The sequence below is a fragment of the Nelumbo nucifera genome, chromosome 1 (assembly GCF_055504915.1).
Source record: "Nelumbo nucifera cultivar China Antique chromosome 1, China Antique-T2T, whole genome shotgun sequence".
Lineage (NCBI taxonomy): Eukaryota > Viridiplantae > Streptophyta > Magnoliopsida > Proteales > Nelumbonaceae > Nelumbo > Nelumbo nucifera.
In genome coordinates, this window is record NC_142649.1 from 13,883,047 (window position 1) to 13,904,909 (window position 21,863).

Below are 21,863 nucleotides of genomic sequence, written 5' to 3' on the forward strand. Positions count from 1 at the left end.
CACCGATTCTGTAAGGCTGTGTTTCCTTCCTATCCCTACCTTTCCCTTCAACCCAAACACAGTCTCAGTTTATATTGCAAACAAAACAAAGCCTAATAAAATGATAACTGCGTTCAAGGGAATGCGAGCTGTACTCATGGAACTGAATCATTATACAAGAGAAGAGAGAAGCTGGTCTTGCTGCTCTCATTCCGTGAAATCTGGGTTGATAAGGTATGATCATTATCGATGAACGTAACTGGCCGGGATGGGCACTGGTGAGTCCCACTAACAAATCCGAGTAGCTTTGCTCCTTTCAGAAAAGAAAAAGGTAGAACCTGAAATTTCCACAGGAAGTAGTTTGTGTCATCATCCATTTTGACTGAAACAAGTTTGGCAAGGCCATTGTCGGGAAAGGGAACTGTGAAGGAGGTCCGAGAAGCTGAATAAGTGGTAGAGGATTACACGGTTCCTTTGTACAACGTGGTAAAAACGGCAATTGATGAATCAGAGTGATGACAAGAGATAGCTAACAAATCTCTGATACAAAGGATTTAACTAATACACAAATACTAGCTAAGAGAGTGAGCTCAGTTGCTGAAGGAGACTTGCACGTGTTGCATGGATTGCATGGAGTCCTCTCTTCGTGGGCCTTGACCTGGGCTGCACTACTGTGACCATGTCCAACACAGAGCTTGAACAAAGCGTCAAGCTGCCCATTTTTCTCTATAGGTATCTGCTACCATCAGAGACGGGAATGGTGATCTGCTCCTCACAGAAGGCGCCTCACACTGACCTGACATGCACATCTCACCATGCATTGGGAACATCTCCCATGAATAATAACATATTAAATATGGGAGATGTTATGGGATCGATGTATCTGTGAGGTCGGTGTGAGGCACCTTGTGTGAGGAGCAGATCCGGTCTCCAGAGGCAGATCAAGACCTTTGATCAGTTGGAATAGTCATTACCATAATATCAACTTAATCATAACATTTGACTAATTAAAACAAAAAATTGTGATTAAAATATTTTCATTCTGAACATTTTAAGAAAAATGGATACATCTCACAACACAAATGGATCATTTTTTCTTGTAATTTTTTCTGATACAGTCAAGCAGATTCTAAAAACTAAAAAGGAAGGAAAGAAAGCATTGTTCCTAACATAGAAATGGTTAGGACGATTTTGTATAAAATAACTAGGCATTGTAATTGTAGAACACTGAGAGAGATCTCTTCAAGTGTGTTTTGTCCTTCAAGAATGTTAGAGTGAATAGACATATAAGGAATGACTCTACTCTATTCCTCTCCCCGATTTTCTCTACAGTCAAGCAACCATTGCAAGACAGCAAGAGTCCAAGCCTCCAACCCTAAAGTTGAAATGAGAATAAATTGTTTAAATGAACCCTTTAGTTTTGAGGGGTAATGCTTGTAAGTTGTTATATTAAAGAAATATGAGGGTACAAGAGTCACTTCACTTCTCATTCTTTTAGTTTTAGATTTTAAGTAAGTCGTTGACCATGGGTGTCATTATTTGGCCCTTTATTCATTACAAAATAAAATAAAATGACCCTACTATTTATTTGAGTGGGGACAATTGTGAAAACTTTAGAAATTTTCATTATTATATAAGAAATTTTCAAATCTCAATGAGGGCGCAATTGGCCACACTAACTGATGTAACCGTTTCCGATCACGTATCATTTTTTTCGTGATGTATTGATTTTTTGGCTAAGTACCTCGTCATCTCATCTGCTCCCAAGTGGCCTGCGACTCAGAGGCTGAAGTGGAGCTCCCTAGTGGCGAGCTGTTTGGTGGCAAGCTACCTAGTGGCAAACTGCATGGTGCTGGACTACCTTGATGAGCTGCTTGGTGGTGAGCCACCTGGTGGCGAACTGCCTTGTGGTGAGCTACCTTGATGAGTTGCTTGGTGGTGAGCTACCTGGTGGCGAACTGCCTTGTGGTGAGCTACCTGGTGGCGAACTGCCTTGTGGTGAGCTACCTTGATGAGCTGCTTGGTGGTGAGCTACCTGGTGGCGAACTGCGTTGTGGTGAGCTACCTTGATGAGCTGCTTGGTGGTGAGCTACCTGGTGGCGAACTGTCGTGTGGTGAGCTACCTTGATGAGCTGCTTGGTGGTGAGCTACCTAGTGGCGAACTGCCTTGTGGTGAGTTACCTTGATGAGCTGCTTGGTGGTGAAACCCGACTACTCCCTACAGGAGATGATCTGGTTACCAGCAACGATGGGAACTGAACTGGCTATTCCCTACTGGCGATGATCTGCTCATCTTTGTAAGCGGCGAGAGTTGAGGGACCTGAGAAAATTGAGTCAGAGAACCCGGCGAGGTCACTCCGATGGCTAAGTTAGCACTTTGATAGTAGAGAGCTTGAAGATGATATTATAGAATGAGAGAGCTAGAGAGTAGGGGTTACCATCCTTTTCATCTTTTTTTTTCCTCTCCTAACCTCCCTTTGCCCCAAGGGGTGAGGTCTTTATATACTGGAGTCCTCGTGGGTTTGGTGGAGCAGTTCCTGGATTCCCGTTGTGATGGGACTTGCTTTCGTGTTAGGTGGGCAAAATGCCATCAACTGGTAAGGTTGTCCCTTCCTATCTGAACCAAGGAGTTGGTGAACTAATATAGCTGTTACAAAGTACGGTCCTGCGGGATACAGAGTACGGAGGTGTGCTCCTCGAGGTTGTCAGATTGGCGCCTGTGTCAGGCCGCCAAGTCGGTGCCTGGGCCAGGCCACCAGGTCGCGCCTGGGCCAGGCTGCCAGCTCGTGCCAGGGCCAGGTCGCGCCAGGGCCAGGCCGCTAGCTCGTGCCAGGGCCAGGTCGCGCCAGGGCCAGGCTACCAACTCGCGCTTGTGCCAGGCTACGCTTGGTGGGACACTAACTTAGCAAAGGCAAGTTGTTGCCAAAGTGGTCCTAGGTGTCACCTAGTTGTTCTGAGGTTCCAGGCTACATGAGGGCGAGCTGCCTGTAGCGAGCTGCTTGTAGCGGGCTTCCTAGTGGCGAGTTGCCTGGTGGCAAGCTGCCTAGTGGCGAGCTGCCTAGTGGCAAGCTGCCTAGTGGCGAGCTGCCTGTGGCGAGCTACCTGTGGCGAACTGCCTGTGGCGAACTCGAGATGTCTAGTTGTAAAAAGTCTGCACTTATTTGGCATGAGATGCCATGTGTCACAATGTCATTGGAGGGCCAAATCCGCCCTCATCACTAACATATACATAGATTTGCCTATGGCTACCTTAATAGATAATAATTTATACTTTAAGTATGGAGGATTTTGGTACATTTCTGGTATTTTCCTTCAATTGAATATTCCTTTATCTTTTTCTTTCTTAATTTATTTATGCTTTTGATATAATATTACTAATGTAACGGTTTTTGGTCACGTATCAATTTTTTTTTGGCTAAGTACCTCGTCAACTCGTCTACTCCCTAGTGGCCTGTGACTCAGGGGCTGAAGTGGAGCTCCCCGGTGGCGAGGTGCCTGGTGGCGAGCTACCTAGTGGCAAACTGCCTGGTGCCGAGCTGCCTGGTGGTGAACTACCTTGATGAGCTACTTAGAGGTGAACTACCTTGATGAGTTGTCTGGTGGTGAGCTACCTTGATGGGCTGCCTGGTGGTGAGCTACCTTGATGAGCTGCCTGGTGGTGAGCTACTTTGATGGGCTGCCTAGTGGTGAGCTACCTTGAAGTGCCAGGCTACATGATGGCGAACTGCCTAGTGGCGAGCTGTTTGTAAGGTACTAGACTACATGATGGCGAGCTGCCTAGTGGCGAGCTGCCTGTGAAGTGTCGAGCTGTCTGTAAGGTGTCGGGCTGCCTGTGAGGTGCTGGCGAACTGCCTGTGGTGAGCTGCCTAGTGGTCAAGAGGCTGCACTTAGTTAGTTGTCATGAGGTGCCAGGTGTCACAATGTCATTAGAGGGCCAAATCTGCTGTCATCAATTACCATCAAGATAGATGGCGAAACAAATTCAAGTATCACATTATACTTCTTACTAGAGGAGGCCCATATGATGCAAAGGGAAATCCAAAAGTTTATTAACTTTTTAATTGTTAATGAATAAAAAATTGAATACTCAAGTGTTAATTTATTGGTAATTTAGTGACTAAAAATTTTTGTTCAATAAAATTAGAAATTAATGGATAGTTAAACATATGCGGTTGAAATGATGGAGAGAGACCCTAGAGAACTATAAAAGGCTATTTTCGCCCTTAAATTATGATGGAAAGGCCACTTTAAGGCATAAACAAATGATTTTAAGGACTCCATCAACATTCTGTTAGACAATGAATAAAATAATAAAAAACATGCTTATATGGCACTACTCAAGTTTGGAAGGGCCACTTCAGACCTTGGAGCTTGAAAACAGGCCACTTTAAATGTTAAAATATTTTTTAGTTAAAAAATAAATTTTATTAACCTTGAAATAAATTACTTCAATGATTTTATCAAATTAGAGTCAGTAAATTAATAGTAATATAAAAATATTAACAACAATTAATAGCAAATTACTACTTAAACACTAATTTAACTAGTATAACTACTACTAAATTAACAATCATTTAATTAACTTGGTTAACTTAGTAACTCAATTTTCTTAATCAAACTAATTTAATTAATTAATAGTAACTTAATTTACTTATTTACCTTAAACTAATTTACTTAAACACTAATTTAACTAGCACAACTAATGCTAAATTAACAATCACTTAATTTACTTAATTAAACTAATCTAACTAATTAATAGTTTTACTTAATTAATTTGATTAATTGGCTTAATCAATTATTTAATTCACTTAGTTGACTTAATTTGCATAGATAGGTTAAATAGCTTAATTTGTTTAATTTCTCTATTTACTTAGCTTAATTTACTTATTTAGATCGGTTAAATTTGATCATTTAATTTACTTAATTAGCTTAGTTTCCTTAGTTAATTTGATTTACTTATTTAATTTCTTAATTTACATAATTGGATTAATTTACTTAATCATCTTAATTAGTGTGATTTATTTAATTTACTTAATTAAGTTTATACCATCATATACCTGAAGTAATTTACTTAATTAACTTTATTAAAGTGGCTTTTTCAAAGTTGAGCAATGCCGCATAGGCATAAGTATGCTTGTATCAATGGTGTCTGTAACACCGTCTATTTTTGCCTTAAAATGGCCTTTCCTTCATAGTTTAAGTGAGAAAATGTCCCTTTTAATTCTTTAGGGTCTAAAGTGGATTTTTTCAAAGTTCAGGGGTTAATAGAACAAAATATCGATTAAAAAATAACAAGGTTTTTATGTGATATATTGATTTAGGGTTCATCTCAAACTCAATAAAAACTCCAAAAAATTTTGCAGTTTATTATGGGCTCAAATGGCTCATCTAGCTTAAAGCCCAAGAAGGCCTAGTATCATTCTTGTATTCTTGTATTGGCGGGTCGTTGGCGTAATCATCAACCCACTCAATTACCCAAAAGCTCTCTCTCAAGTGGGTCATAGTGAAATCTAATCCAAGTACTGTTTTGTCACAACATGGATGAAAATTGCACAACTTATTGGTTCGTCACAACGTGTTGGTATCAGTGAGGAGAAACTGTTGTCTTGATTTATTGTTTTGTTCAACTAATTGGGATTGGAATCGTTGTAGTCATTGGTTTTTGGGTTGATAATTCGATCATTCAGTTCAAATGAATGACCCATTCTAACAATAAAAATTTTAAAAATAAAAAATAGCTAAGACCATTGAATGAGTTAACAATTTGACCGTTCGAGTCAATGAATCATGCATTGACTGATTTAACGTTTTTTAGCTAAAGAACAGGTCTAGGGTAAAATGGAACTGATTGTCTAGATGATTTCTAAGCCAAATGGTCCAACCATTCGAATCAACAATGGTTCAAAAATCATGATTTAGTTTTTCTGATGGCAGAGTTTGTTTTGTTTTTGAAAACGGTGAAGCTACTGTTGGAATAACTATTAACATGGGTGGGACTTGAGAGTTTGTGTGTGTTGGAGGCTCCGAGGTGAAGGAAAGAGAAAGTTGGCTTTCCAAATGTGTGGTTGGGGAATAAGAAAGGGAGATTTTGATGAATTGGGATCTCCTACCAATAAAACAATTTCCAACACACTATCAATATGATCTGACATCGAATATTTCATTAGCTTGGGACCCACCATAGATGTGAGATGTGTGGTGTGGTGTCCTATCATGTTGGTAGGATGTTGGAGCGTGTTTTGCTGAAAGGAGATGTAGACTCGATTTCGATGGTTTCAGATTTATGGAAATGGGCAACCAAGATGTGGAATAACAAATTAGAGCCAGAGGCTGGGCAATTGGCTGGAGGGTAATGCCTGTTGATACTGGATTCAAAGGTAGAAGCAGCGACAGAACTGTCTCCATTGCGTTTGTGTGGGAAAATATGCTTACTTTTTACTGGTGGTCACCGGTTTTGGAGAAATGTTGTGTAAGGGAGAGCAAAAAGTTGTTGAGGGTCCGGTACTTTAGATAAGATTCCCATTAGAGGCCTAATTTTTGGGGTTTTCAAAAAGGTGGGCCTAGTTTTGGCCCAACGGCGAGTACGTGGGCCCAAGGGACGGGATCACGAACCAATAATGGGAATAACACTGGAATCCAGCCATTAGTTCCTGTAGCCTCAATCGGGGATCAATTGATGGCAGTCGTTGAACCAAGAAAATCAAGACAGAGCATGAAGATGGTAAGGAACTGAAGAAATTTAATACCCTCAAACGAGGCTGGAAAAAGAATCGACCAAACGATTCATTGTAGGAAAAAAAAAAAGAAGATTTTGTTTGCAGTGGAAAGAGAGCACAAGGGATCCACTAGAACCTTTAGGGGATTGCCCAGTTGTGGATAGAGAAGAGTTGGAAGTGATGGTAGAGGAGGACCCCACGGTTACCGTTGGTAAAGGGGTTGTGTTAGAGGTTCTTTTGCACAGAGAGCCCTTGTGACTCAGGTAAGGTCTCTTCGGAGTTGTGCTCATCAGAATAGAAACTGGTTTTAGAGGTTCGCACAGATTGAGATATGCACGTGGCAAAGACTATGGGTCTCTTTCTCATGGAAGGGGAGGAAGTCGCTAGAAAAGCATTTAGGAGTGTTGCTGCTTAGGATGGGACCGAGGGCAACAAGGTAATTTCGTTTCTGGCCGAGGCCGATGAGCCCGACTTGAGAGTAAGAGGAGAGCATATGTCAGAAACCCCAGGTGTTATCCCAGGGATGGAGGCTCCGATAGTCAAGTTAGTCAAGTGGCTTGTGAGGGGTCGGACCAGGCTTAAGAGGGCTCATACAAGGCCACTCGAGAGCAAGAGTGAGGAAGATGGATTTACCTTAAGCTGGGAACACCCTATTTATACTTGACCTTGCCATGTGGTTAGAGGCAATTAGAGTTGAACGGCTAGGATCTCGTCTGGCCGATGCCATGTGGTACAATCCGGGGCCTTGCCATATGTGCCTATATCACTTGCCCCCCACTCTCGAGACCGTAGTGGTTGAGGTCGAGCAATGTGTTGGACGGAGACCTCAACTTCAGCCAAAGAGACTATTACAATGCTTCTTGGAGGCGTCAGGAAGAGGTCTCGGCTTGGTCGAAGAGAGCGTCATATAGAGGCGTAGAGGTGTCAGCCTCGGCTTGTTGAGAGCTCCACTTGGTCGTCTACTACTTTGTTGACTTCGCCTCTTTGGAGAATCATGGTGAGCTGAGAGAAAGGGACCGTGCCTGGCACGGTTGTAAGGTGTCCCATGTCCACGTTCGTCGTCCGTGTTCTGTATGGGTGACATTATGGACCCATGCGCTAGACGGGCAATGGCACCGATCGGTCATGGCCATGCGCGAGACAAGTGATGGGTCGCTCCTAACCCGGAGTTGGTGGGCAGACCGGATAGTCATTTCGGTGTCATTTTGCATTCTCGAGGTTGATGCTACGTGGCACACATCGGTTCGGGCTGTCAAGTCAGCGGCTTTGCGGCCGTTGGATTGAAGCGATCTAAGTCGTACATATTTCTTTAAATAGGGTCGTTGGTTGAGGAAGCTCCCTACCATATGCTCGCTTTCGCTTGTGTTTCCAAAGACCTCGGCCACCAACCAGCCAATCCCTTAGTTTTCTTCCTTAAACTCAGCTTTCTAGGTAAAGGACTTCTCCTAGAACCATATCGTACTTAGACTCCGTTTGTACTTGATATGTACCACTATAATCCGTTTGTACTTGATATCGTACTCAGACTCCGTTTGTACTTGCATAGAAGTATTGCTTTGTTCACCATGATACGAGGCATTGAACCATCTACAACAAGTGAGCACAATATGACTATGATGGTTGCAAAGTTGATGAATAACTTCGTTGTTTGAGTGATAATTATTAGAATTCTGACCACGGGCATGCCCATCAGAACCATAGCCTCGTCCACCTCTATTGTTGTTTTGGGAACCGCGACCACCATTATTGGACCCACATCCACCTAACTAATTCTATATATGGGCTGTGCCACGGGCTATGGGCGGCACGGCCTGCTTGATCATGTCGTGTCGTACTGGCCTATAGACCTAAAACCCCAGGCCCGACACGGCACGGACCATCGTGCCATGCTGTGCCAGGCCGGTCTAAATTTGTGCCGGGCCATCCCGTCACGTGCAATCAATGAAGACTATTTTTCCATTTGTAGAGAACTCACTACAATAGCTACCATCCACACAGCCCACGGGTAATTTTATTTCCATTCCCTCCACCACTGGACTACAACCTGAGTCCATGAGTGCACGTTCATCTGATGGTTTTTAATCTCATAAGAGATTAAATCCAATGGGTTTGATTGGTCAATTACATGAGAAATTGCACCTGCACACTTGATTGAAAAATCGGTTTTTTTCTTACAAAAACCCAGTTTTGAACTTGTCCCACATTGGAAAATTATAAGTTTTGTTTTCAGTATTTCAATAGGAGTTGATTTACACTCCTTAGAATTAGTAGATGAGAGTATGGGGATTCGATCGGGTGTGATCAAGAGGCACAATTCAAAGTTAACAGTCACTAATTGTTAAGTACTTTTTAAACAGTCACAATGTTTGAAATTATGACTGTTCAAGGTGCCTTCTCTAAACCATCACCTACCTTTTCCTCATACTTCTTCACAAATTATTTAAGGAGCATGAATCAGACTCCAAAACACAATTTCAAAATTCACTCTCTCTCTCTCTCTCTCTCTCTCTCTCTCTCTCTCTCTCAGTCCGGTCTGCTACAGTCTCACAGAAGGTTTATTTGGAGACTCTTCAACTTTGCTGGTTGCAGATTCTCGCCCAAGGCTCTGTTATATCCTGGGAACGAATTTGCTTGCAACCCAACAGCAAACTCAGTGAAACTGAGTGGGGGCAAATAACGTTCTAAAGACAGTGTCTTCAGACGCGCCTCAGAGCTTCTCCTCCAAAGTTACAGTGACCCCATCTTCCCCAACATCATCTCCGCTAGCTGTTACTCCCCTATGTATAAGCACTACATCAGCTCGACAGCTCCTATTGCAGCTCCTTCTCAGCTCACGTTACAGGTTGCTCCTAGTGCGCCTACTTCACCTATTACAGCTCTAGCCGAGCCCATGCAAGATATATAATTCCAGTTCTGCTTCACCGATTACAACTCCACTTGAGCCCATGATACCTACTCTTCTATCTCCACCCATTAGGCCCACCGCCGTTGTTGTCCGGTTTGCTCTTGAATCTGGTACGGATACACCTTCTTCCCTTACACCGTACTCCGCTGAGCTCTTGTTGTTCCCTCAGGTACTGCTTCCCGAAGGTCACTTAGCCAACTTCCTAAGGCCCTTCTTTCTAAAGTTGCGTCGGTTGAACCCTCATTTTACACTATTGCTAAGACGTATCCAGAATGGTGGCAAGTTATGCAATGTGAATACGATGCTTTTATTAGAAACAACACTTGGTCCTTTGTGCCTACCCTAGATAATGCCAATACGATGCTCTGGGGTTTGTTGGCTCTACTCAATCCAATCATGTGTGCAAGCTTCATAAGGCTTGTACAGTCTCAAGCAGGTTCCTCGGGCCTGGTTTTTCCGGCTGTATTCTTATCTCTTGCAGTTGGGCTTTAGTGGGTCCACATGCGATCCCTCCCTCTTTCTTTTTCATGATCGAGGTATCACCCTCTATGTTTTGGTTTTTGTCAATGACATTATTGTCACCGGGTAATCAGCCCACTGTTGTAAACTCGCTCATTGCTTCACTCTCTAAGCACTTTGCCATCGAGGATCTCGATGAACTCTATTTCTTCCTTGGTATTCAGGTGTCCTGTGCTTCATCTGGGTTTATCCTCTCCCAGTGTCAATATATTATTGACTTGCTTCATAAAGCTAGTCTCACTGATGCTAAGCCCATGGGCACGCCTTTTGCCGTTAACTGCAAACTCTCCAATATTGATGGCACTCACTTGTTTGACCCAACAACTTATCGAGCATAGTTGGCTCCCTACAGTACATTACTATTACCAGACCTGATGTGGCCTTTGCCATCAATAAAGTGTGCCAATTTCTCTCTCAGTCTTAGCCCGCATCTACACTTTGGAGTATAGTTAAACGCATTCTCAGGTACCTAAAGGGGGACTCTCTTTACGGGAGTTTGGACGAATTCAAGCTTCGAAAGTTACAAGTTTGCAATCCTAAGTTTATCTCTTTTATTCATAAAACTGTTTGCTTTTTCATGGAGCTAAGTCAATGCCATGAATTGGGCACAAAAATAGATGAATTTAAAGCAATGATCCGTGAAATAAAGGAGATAAGGGACAGATACAAATTGAGTAGTTCGATTCAAGGATGGAGTTCCATTTCTAGGAACCATATGAGACATGATTTTTGGGTAGCTTCTCTTTACATGGAAGAAGATCAAATTGTGGGCATAGACAAGGCTAGGGATGAATTGGTGCGTTGGTTTGTCGAAAGAGATTCAAGGCGTATGGTGTTTGCCATGGTCGGAATGGGTGGACTGGGCAAGACGACTCTCGTCAGAAAGGCTTTCGACCATGAAAAGCTGATCGCACACTTTGAATGTCGCGCTTGGGTAACCGTGTCCAAGTCTGTTGCAGCCCACGATCTACTGAGGACGATGCTGAAGCAATTTTCTGAGGCAAGAGAAGAGTCATCATAGGTCGACAGAATGGAGATGATCACTACAAGAAAATCGACCATTGGCAACAGTCAACTTTTTACAGTTAGAAATGGTTGTTGCCAAAAGCCTAATTTTAGCCACAATTGATTTCTACTGTTGTTAAAACCATGGACTGGCAACAGATTTTATCCAATTGTTGCTAGTTCCGTATCCAACTGTTGCAAATAGCACCTTTTTTTGACAACAATTGATTACCATTGTTGTTAAACCAATGCATTGACAACAGGCCTTATTCAATGGTTACTAATTGTAGACCAACCGTTGCTAATTTCTATCAACATGTGGCAACAATCATAGAAAAGTTGTAGTTATAGTGATTTAAAACATTCAACAACTCTTTAAAGAATGTTTAATATGGAAGCAACAAAAAGAAAAAGGTTCATCTTAACTTATTTTATATTTTTATTGGGGCAGCTTAAATGGGAGAAGTGATTTCAATGGGTCAAGTTTAGTATAAGTTTGGTTAAAATACAGAAAAATGCAAAAAAAAAAAAAAGAAACAATTTCAAACTTTTATGGCATTTATATAATTTCTATTTTTAATTTTTGATTATAGTAATAGAAGGACATGATAAAGAAACAGCTTTTAATCAAAATCAATCAGTATCATATAATAAAATGGTAACAAATTAGTAGGATATGTATCAAATCATAGAGGGGTTTTGATTGGTCAAAGTCCTCACCATGTCTTTCCGAAAACATAGTTTTTTTCCCTATTTTACAGTTATTTGTCATTTCAATATTTTTTTTCCTATAACATTATGCTATAGTGTAATTGGAATAAAAATTGTGAGAAGTTTTGGGTTGGATGGTTCAACCGTTTGCATCAAGCAATGGTTTGAAAACATTGGTACCTTTACTCGATTAATCTCAAATATACAAATATTTCAATGTTGAAATATCAATAATACATTGTTTCGAGAATTGTAACGATTAACTGGTTTGTAGACTTACCTGTTCATTGGTCGGGTAGCCCAATGGCCCGGCCTGGCCCAACCCACACCCTGGTTGGGCTTGGACATGTAGTTAGGCCCATGGGCCTGACCTCGGGCCCAGAACACCAAATCCAATTGTGTTTCGGGCCGGGCTCAGGATTTGTCAAAAAATCTCGGCCCGATTAATTTATATAATATAAAATATATAATATTTATTATAATATATATTAATAATTTAATATATACATTTTTTATTTTTCTTTATAACTTCTCTCTCTATTTCTCTTTGTTCAACTGCTTCAACAATAGCAGTGGCAACAAGTTGAGCTTTAGACTTCAGGCTTGGGCCCAAGTTGTAGGCCCGATGGTTGGCTCGGGCTTGGGCAGAGGCCTTGAAAAAATATGTTAATGAAGAGTGAAAACCTGGCCCGGCCCATGAATAAGGTCTATTGGTTTGATAAAAGAAATTGTAAACTACTCCACTAACCAATTTGCTGTTTAGGCTCCAAACACCGGTGAATCTGCCATAATTGGGCAAATCAAGAATTGGTGAACTAGTTTTGATTTCATAAAACTGATTCTTTTTTATTCATATATATTTTTTTAATTTTTATCTCAACTTCTAGACTAGGTCATAATTTTTAACTTTTTTGTGATCTATATGCATTAATTACCAAGGGGCCCAAAGAGAAATAGACTTTTTTGTGATCTAGACTCGACTATTGGGCATAGATCTTTAGATTGAGAATAACCCTCATATAAATCTCGAAGCTCAACCAAGAAATTGGGAAATAAGATTTTTTTATTCAACAATAAAATTGATTTATTTATATTAAATAAATAAACCTGACTCGTTATTGAGCAATTGGTTTATTCAACAATAAACCTGACTCATTGAGCAATTGGGCCCATAAAGAGGTTTACCTGCCACCTACATGGAAATAACCATTCACAATTAAAATAGGGTTAGGCCGAGTCTCATATTTAGCTACTAGAATTTGAGAATGACCCAACCCAAATCAACTCGAAAAAAACTGGATTGGGTTATGTGCAACCCGCTGACCCAATTGTCAAGTCTAATTGGGATTATTTATGTATTTTTAGAAGTTTCTACTATTTAATCTTTACCATTTATTCTTTGCTGTTTATTGTTTACTCCTTGAATTGTTAAATGTTCAAGTTTTTTATTGTATTTTTCAAATTTTAAGGTTAATTCCTTTAATTTTGGCATTTTAAGCTATTTTTCTTTATTTTTTAAAATTTCAATTATATTTTAGGATGACTTGAATTGACCAGTAGGTCAATCCTAATTCAAACATTTAGGTTAGGGTCTAGCATTTATCAATCCAACCCAAAATTCAATCTGACCCGAAATCAACCTGAAATGTCCTGACCTAACTCGAACCCGACCCACCCAACCCAATTGCCAGGTCTACTGCTTAACATAATTATTTCTAATAATTTAAAGGAAAACATAATTATTTATAATTAATTACTCATTACAATTTTTCTTACCAAAATTAATTCTTTAATTACGCAACCCAACAAATAATTAGAAAGTTACCACTGCCCGCCACATCTAATTCTATTCCCTCCATCGAATATCCCAAATTTTGAATTTTCCACCACGGCAAGTAAAACAGCAAAACCCCACGAGTTTGAGCTCGACGCCTCAACAACTTCGAGTTTGACTTGAACGTGAAAGAGCATCACTAAGAAATTGTTGGGTTTTCTATTCTGATTTATTGGACTTCTACGATTCACCTGCTCTTCTAGGCTCTCTCTATTTTTCTCTCTATTATTTTATTTGCTGGTTTCTATTAGGGTTTCCCATTATTTTCTATAGGGTTTTCTACTTTTCTCATTATTTTAACATTAGGTTTGTAAATTTGTAGTGGTCGATCAAGCTAGACAGGGGGGCTATAAGATAAAAATAGTGACTTGAAGACAAACCATCCATAAGATTCGCGGTTGTAGTGACTTGAGGTAAGATGTTGATTTTTGTGTTGAAAATTTCTATGCGTCTCTTTCTTGGCCCATCTAACATTATTTGTTTGTTTCTGGAAAACAGGGTCAAGTTTGGCCTTTCTCACGATAGCATATAACATACCCAGAAGTGAGACTCAATCCCAGGTCAATCTCTATATATCATCTTCCTCTATATTTAATTCTTTTTAACACTGGAGTCATAGAAATATATTCTCTTAGTAAGGGAATTGATGGAGATCAATATTCTTTTGATAAAATACAGTTGGATGCAAATTAAATATTTGACTTGATTTAATAATTTATGTGCTTTTGATAAAGCAATCCATAGAGAACTGGCACGACCATGGCATTCTAAGTGAAGGTTAACATGGTAGAAATGAGATGCTAAGGTATAATATTAATTTAAGGCTTGTGGAGCCTAAAATTAAATTTCAATTAGATGTGGAGGTTTTATATTCTGCAATTGCAATAGAAAAGAATCCAAAAACGAGGCTGCTTATTGGTTTTTGATACAATATATGGAATGCTATCTGTATAGGGATTGATGAGATATGTGGTGGAGAGTAGCACTTGGGCCAGATCCATTGCACTATTCCTAAGGGATTCTTTGAATTCTTCATTCAACTAAAAACCTAGAAGTGCCAATTCGTTGGATGACAGTTTAGCTAGAGCAAGAGTATCAAAGGTTAATCTAGAGTGGGTCCAGGGCTGGGTTGTAATCTGTAGATTGTGAGTTTTTATTTTTGTTCAGCTTCAGTTTTGTACTTTGCCTCTTATTCCTTTGGGCCAATTTGTTGTATTATGGTTTTTTCAGCTCCTTAATGAATGGATTTTATCTGTTATTTATTAAAAAAATAAAATATAAAAGAACATCTATTTGATCATTCAAATGAAAGGTCAAACCATGAAATTCTTTTACATATAAATAATCGTAAGGCTATAACCCTTAAAAATTTCATGGTTGTGGTTGGTTAGTTGGAAACTGTAGCTTACCTGAACCAAGCCAAGTGGATTCATGGCGATTTCCACCATAGCGTTGAGCATATGGCATCTTATGAATGGATTATGAATGAAGAACATAATATGAGTCATGAATAAGTAGCCCTTATCAAAGAAAAGGGAATTTTAAGGTATTAGAAAAGAGATGATAAACAACATGTTAAGACTTATAAAACAAGTTTGGCCTTTCAAATCTGAGATTCCAACATAAGCTGTTGTGTTATTCCCATATTTAATGATGTCTCATGCATGAGGAAGAATTAAACCACTCCATGGAAAATCTAAATAAATTCAAGATTAAACTATGAGGGTTACTAATAAATTGCCATTAGTTGTCAAGATCCACATAATTGTTAAAGATAGGAAGCACAAGCATGCTCTTTCTAGGGTGAAACATTAGCAGAACAAAATGGGATATCCATCTACAGTTGTCTTTTGATACACACTTTTTAATAAGAAGCAACAAATATTCGATGCAAAACCTAATTGCTATAATTGAATAACAGAAACCAAAATGGGATATCCATTTGCAGTATATGTGATCATTGCTTACTCAAGTAATGCATGAACAAAGAAGTCAAAATCAGACTTTTCTGATTTGTCTGGCCACAACTAGCGTAAATGAACTTTCATAGTCATCATATAAGTGTTTTAGGAGTAAAGCACTTTACTTATTGTTGGACTTTTCTAAGTACTTAGGTAAATTGGATGTTTTTTTGAGCCAAACTTTGCTTATTGTTCCTTGATGTGTAAAATATTTGGATAATCTACATTGGTGTATAGGGTTGGTGTTGACCAAGGGAGTGAACATTGACCAATTCAGAGGATATTCACTTGATGGATAGTTTGGATTGGTTACAGGGGTACTCTAGGTAAGGTTGTCTAGGTAACTTTCTAGTTGACCTGATTAGCAAATTTCTCTGGGTCTCTCCCTATTTTGTTTATTATTTTTGGATCAATGACTGGAGAATTAAATTAAAAATGCGAGATGAAAAGATACAATAGTCAATCCACTGAATAGATGGGCAAGACTAGAAGAAGTCTCAGAAGAGATCAATCATGTATATTACTCTAAGAAGAATGAGGTATAACCTTTTTTCTTTTTAATTTTTTCAAGCTGAGTGAAGTACAACTGTACAAGCAAGTTGTATCCTGAAATAATTCCTCCCAAAACCACTTTAGTGTTGTATGTTATGTAAAAAGCCAAGTATCCTGCCAACTCCTACTATATTTATGAAAAAAAAAATGATAAAAAAAAGAAATCAGAGAGCTTACTTATAAGCCATGACTCCTCATGGAGGGTCAATGACTCCAAGCTTAATGTCTTCAATACAACTAGATAAAGATATGCAGATAGAGCAGGACACATATGGGATTGCAGTGTCACCCGTATCCAAATGAGTATTTGACACTTCCAAACAGTGCTCGCACTATGCTTTCTTTATGGGGTTGCAAAGGAAACTAGGGGTGAGAGTCCAAGAAGGTCAACAATCTGACATACGTGGGACAGTAGATGAGTTTAGGCATTCAGTAAACATGTACGTATTTTGGAAACCAGGGATGGAGATATATGTTTTACATGTTCGTAGAAAACAGATTCCTTATGTGTTTCCAGATGGGTATAGGCGTCCTCGGCCATCTAGGATTTCAAGCCAGTTGGCTGATAAATCATCTCGGGATGATGATGAGACCAGGGCTAGATCAATGGAGAGAAGGCTCAAGAGGAAAAAAGATCCTGAAGATGGTGGTGTAAAGCCAGATAAATGGGCTTCCTTAAGCCCACAAAGGCATGATTCTCTTTCTCCGGAAATTAGTCGAAGCAGATCTGGGTGGAGCATCTCAGTCCAGCACTGTTGAGTGTCGAGTGGAATTTCTGACAACATGAATTCTGGATAAGAATGCTCAGCCTGGATCTTCAGACAAAAAGTTGGGGACAAAAAAGGAAACTGCACAGGATGATGTGCAGCCAGTCCCAATGGATAATTCGTTTCCTTTTCTAACTGATCATCATCCCATGTGTGAAGAGAGCAGTAAACCTGGCATAACATCTCAATCCAACTGTGATGGGGTTAGTGGGAATGGATTGGTAGGTGACATGGAGATTGCTCTTGTTGGTTCTAACAATAGGCCGCTAGAGAATAAGGATGTGAAGCTCAACATTTTGGACAAACAGGTTTCAGCTATTTCAAGGCAGGAATCGCTTACCCCTTCCACAGAAGATTTATGTCAAATGGATGGTGAGGCTAATTCTGTATGGAGAAGACTTACATGGGCAAGGGGTGAAGTTGTGGATGACAGGGAACTGGTTAGACTGGAGCAGCAATCTTGCCATTGAAAATGCTGATGATGCTGGTTTAGGAGATAATAGCATCTCAAATGCTGCATGTGAGGTTAGTTCCTCTGAGGTAGTCCAATGAGAATCTGTAGCAAGTAGCGATGAGAGCACTGCTACTGGGTCTTTGAAGGAAGTGACAACTACGGATCTTTGCAGGTTGATCCATGACTCATGTGGCACTTGGGATGTCCTTTAGTTTAGGTGAAACTCTGAAGGCAAACAAACCACTGTTTTAACAGATACTATTTTGTAGCCAGCATTTTAATCTTTTTGATCAATAACACATTAATGTGAATTTTATTAGAAAAAGGGAAAATAGAAGTAAGATATGTGCTAAGCTAGATCATCCAGCACACCCAACAATTAATCCCTACTGGCCCTCTCTCTAACCAATGAGTCTGTCAACATGTTCAACCTTTGAACCCACCTGAATGAGGTGTTCATCATGATGTATGCCAAACCATGGATTCCTCTAGAGTAAAGGTACAATTATGGATTAGAGATATCTTCTTTCATCCACCTAATACCTATTAAGGAGTCTCCTATCTCCAGCCAACATTTTAATCAATATGTGACAGTTCACTCCATATCCCCAGACTTACTTTGCACTATGGATTAGAGATATCTTCTTTCATCTACCTAATACCTATTAAGGAGTCTCCTATATCCAGCCAACATTTTAATCAATATGTGACAGTTCACTCCATATCCCCAGACTTACTTTGCACTACATTCACTAACTTAATTTAACATTTTATTTGTTATATTTTTAGTTTAGGATTTTAATGATGCATAAGTTATGTGTTAATATTATTTGTCAACAGAGGCATGTCCTTTCCGCAGGAGAGTTCGAGAGGCCATGACTGAGCTGGATCTTTTTGTAGAGGTGATTTAGTGAATACTTATAGAACGATTTTCAATTTACATTTTTATTTTATGTTTCAAAGGTTCTTATGTTGTTGCTATAGTTGATTATTTTTTCTTTTTTTTTTCTTAGATTTTTATGAGGTGGTTATGGGATGGTTCTCTTGCAGTGGATGCTTTTTATGGGCATTCTCTAGGATTATATGCTTTTTATTATCATGAGACTCAAGAAAGTGTCTGGAGCTGGGTTTGATCCTAAATAATGTTAAATGAACCTAAACCTTGACATTGTGGATTGTTCCCAACTTATTCATAAAAAGGAAATAAATAAATAAAGGAAAGCTTCCATAGTTGACTTTCCTAATGAATAAAATAGTAAAATGCTATAGTCAATCTGTAACCTACTTTTTCTGTAATCTAGCAGTCACAAAAAGCATAGTTTCCTTCATCTATAAGTTGAGTTAAATTATCACTTTTACCTTCTTAGAATTGATTATAGAAAAACACTACTATGTGCTCTAGATTGGTTGCTTTATTTTTTTTGTCAATGTCCACTAGACCTGTTCATGGGTCGGGCTTTCACTTTGTATTAATAGATTTTTCTATGGCTCAAGCCTGAGCCCGACCCGACCATTGGGCCTACAACTTGGGCCCGAGCATGACCCTCATAAAAAGCCTGAGGCTTGGGCCTGGGCTTGAGCTCGAAATTTAGTCCATGTTACTACTATTGAAGCGATTGAAGAGAGAGAGAGAGAGAGAAATTATAAAGAAAAAAAATGTATATATTAAATTATAAATATATATATTTCAATACATATTATGTTAGGCCTGAGGTCAGGCCCGCGGGCCTAATTACATGACCAAGCCCGATCGGGGTGTGGGCCAGGCCGGGCCATCGGGCTACCGGTTCCATGAACAGGTCTAGTGTCCACCTATGAAATGAAGTTTTATAAACACCTATAGAATGAGAGAAAAATGAAAGATATCAAGTAGTGAAATATTTTAACAAGTAACTCATAAGGGACACCATGAGGACAATAAACCTTGCTAGACATGATAGGTTATCCAATTGAATGAACACACTAGAAATTTCTTAAGATAACTACTCAACTTGGTTTAACTTTTTATCATTTAGTTACAAAATTGTAATAAAAGGCAAGGACATGGAAAGCCTTCAAGCATTCAAAAATATAACCTGAGGCATGTTGAGGGCTCCATGGACAGAAAAAGGACAAACAAAGTACTTGAGTTGCATTTGGATTTGGAGGCAGAATAGGAATTTTCAATTCCTTGTATAGAATTTCCATGTTTGGATCAATCCTTAGTGTAGTTGAACTCGGTGAAAAGGTTAGAACTCAAAATGAAAGGGGTGACAATTATTTAATTTCTACAGCATTGAGGTGGGATAATTCAAATTCAGTTCATTTCCACAATCAAACACATCCTTAGCAAAGGCAACGGAAGAAAAGTCTATAGCCAGATGCCATGCCACCCTATTCACTCCTCAACCAATTCTTTGACTAATAGATCTACTTGTTTCAGTCTTTAGGAGAAGAAGAAAAAAATTAAACATCTTTACTCTTAGCATCTATATAGCGTGTATCTTGTTTGTAATACTCCACAACCCCTATTGCCATTAGTTGCTTAGTTGATAAGTGTTGTTAGAATTCCCTTGAGCCATGATATTGTGGGATCTTCTTTGAATTAGAATGACGAATAAGTCAAGGGGAGAGTTAGATAATGTCCTTTAAGGTTATTCACTATCCTTTTCTCTAGAGAAGCCCAGATTCCCCAAAGACCAACTCTCAAGTTTTGCTTAATGAAATCAGGAAGTTGGTCAATAGTCTAATCTTTAACTCTATAGGCTCAATTTGGAAGGAGTACAAGTGCAAATATGTAGAGTGCAAAGCTATGTGTTTTGTATTATTTTGTATATATTTGCACTATACATATTTGTATTTGTATTTGTATTTGCACTGTACATATTTTTATCGTCTATGTTTGCTATCTTCTTTTTAGAGTTGGTAAGATAATTGTTTTGTAGGTGAGGCTGAGTTTGGGTTAAAACGGCTTCATCAATGTGCTGAGAAGGAACAAGTTTATCTAAATGCAGAGGGCCCATCAAAAGACTTCAATGAGTTCTAGACAGCTTGCTGGGCTGACTAGGTTACTAGAAACACATATATTGCTGGAACTGAACATTGTGGGGATATTTGGTATTAAGGTGTAGGACGTGATCTGTTTTTTCAAATATTAATCATCATTTGAGGGATAAGCACCTTTTTAATATAAGCCCCTGGGAAGAAAGCCTTGATGGAATAAGAAAGGGAGAAGCACCTTCATCAATCCTATCTTGCTTGTTATTCTCCAATTTCAGCAGTGATTTACAATAGAAATATGAACTTTTAAAATTTAATAACCTGTTTACTTTTGATGATAGTGTGACTTGAAACTACTTTGAGAATTTGGTATGAGCATTGGAGAATGGTTTGTCAAATGTGGACTCCCATGGTGCTACAAATCTAGAGGTGGAAGAGGCAAAGGAACGGCCTCCCAAGCTCCCAGTCAACTGAATGATTCAAGTCATTGGTTTTGTGACCATTGCACATATGTCAATGTTAAGTTTGCAAACACTTGCCAAATGTAGAGCAAAGTTAGAGCTCCAAGATGTGGAATCAACCTTTCATGAGCTATTTATCATTTTCAACGAACTAGTTGTCGTGGTTAAGTAGCAGAAGGCATAACTCCAAATATGTGGGTGGAGGCATTGGATCAAATTTTGTGTTAATTGTATTATGCATTAGATTAAAGTTTTTGTTAATTGTATTATTTATATGATATGAATTTGGAAATTGTAATATATTTTTAACATAGTTGCATATGAATTATAGTTGGAATGCAATTTTTATCTTTTATAATATCATTGGGCTTATATATTGACATTTTACATGTGTATTTTATTTAGATGATTGACAATAATTATTATAATATTTGTAACAATTTATTAAATTAAATATCAACAATTAAAATGATAATTGGCAACAGTTAAGGTAACAATTGCTTGATTGTTGCTACTTCAACAATAGTTTGGAAAAACCGGTGCCATAAATAAGCATAAGAAACAATTGTCTAGTTGTTAACAATTGTAAATTGGCAACAACTGACATGATTGTTGTATATGAAACTTTGGGGCAACAATTGCTTGATTGTTGCCTATTCAACGAAAGGGTTGTTTCCTAAGATGCTAATTAGAGATAAATTTTTAATTGTTGCAAATTTATAAATAACATCAGCTAGTATGATTGTTGCTGAAGGTACCCTTGAGCAACAATTAAATAGCTATTGCTAAAATTTTATGTGGGCAACAATTTTTTATTAATTGTTGTTAAAACAAAACATTTGACAACAATTCCAATTGGTTGTGGCAAAATACTATTGCTGCCAACATGAATAGTATATTTTGCAATAATTGATTGTTGCTAAAAACTTTTAACAATGGCTTTGCTAGCCACAACTTGTTTAATTGTAACTAAAACATTAGGCAACTGTTTTTCCTATATTGGGAACAATTTTTAACTGT

At 38.8% G+C, this 21,863-nt stretch overlaps 1 long non-coding RNA gene across 2 annotated transcripts; it reads left to right on the plus strand.

The window, feature by feature from the left end:
- Positions 1-13,692: 13,692 nt before the first annotated feature.
- Positions 13,693-20,720, plus strand: LOC104588065 (uncharacterized). Of its 2 annotated transcripts, XR_733717.2 has the most exons (5): positions 13,693-13,818; positions 13,992-14,082; positions 14,168-14,229; positions 18,244-18,305; positions 20,328-20,720. It is a non-coding gene; the product is annotated as an uncharacterized LOC104588065 (long non-coding RNA). The 2 variants fall into 2 exon arrangements; XR_016070814.1 differs by lacking the exon at positions 13,693-13,818 and having other exon boundaries at positions 13,825-14,082.
- Positions 20,721-21,863: the final 1,143 nt, after the last annotated feature.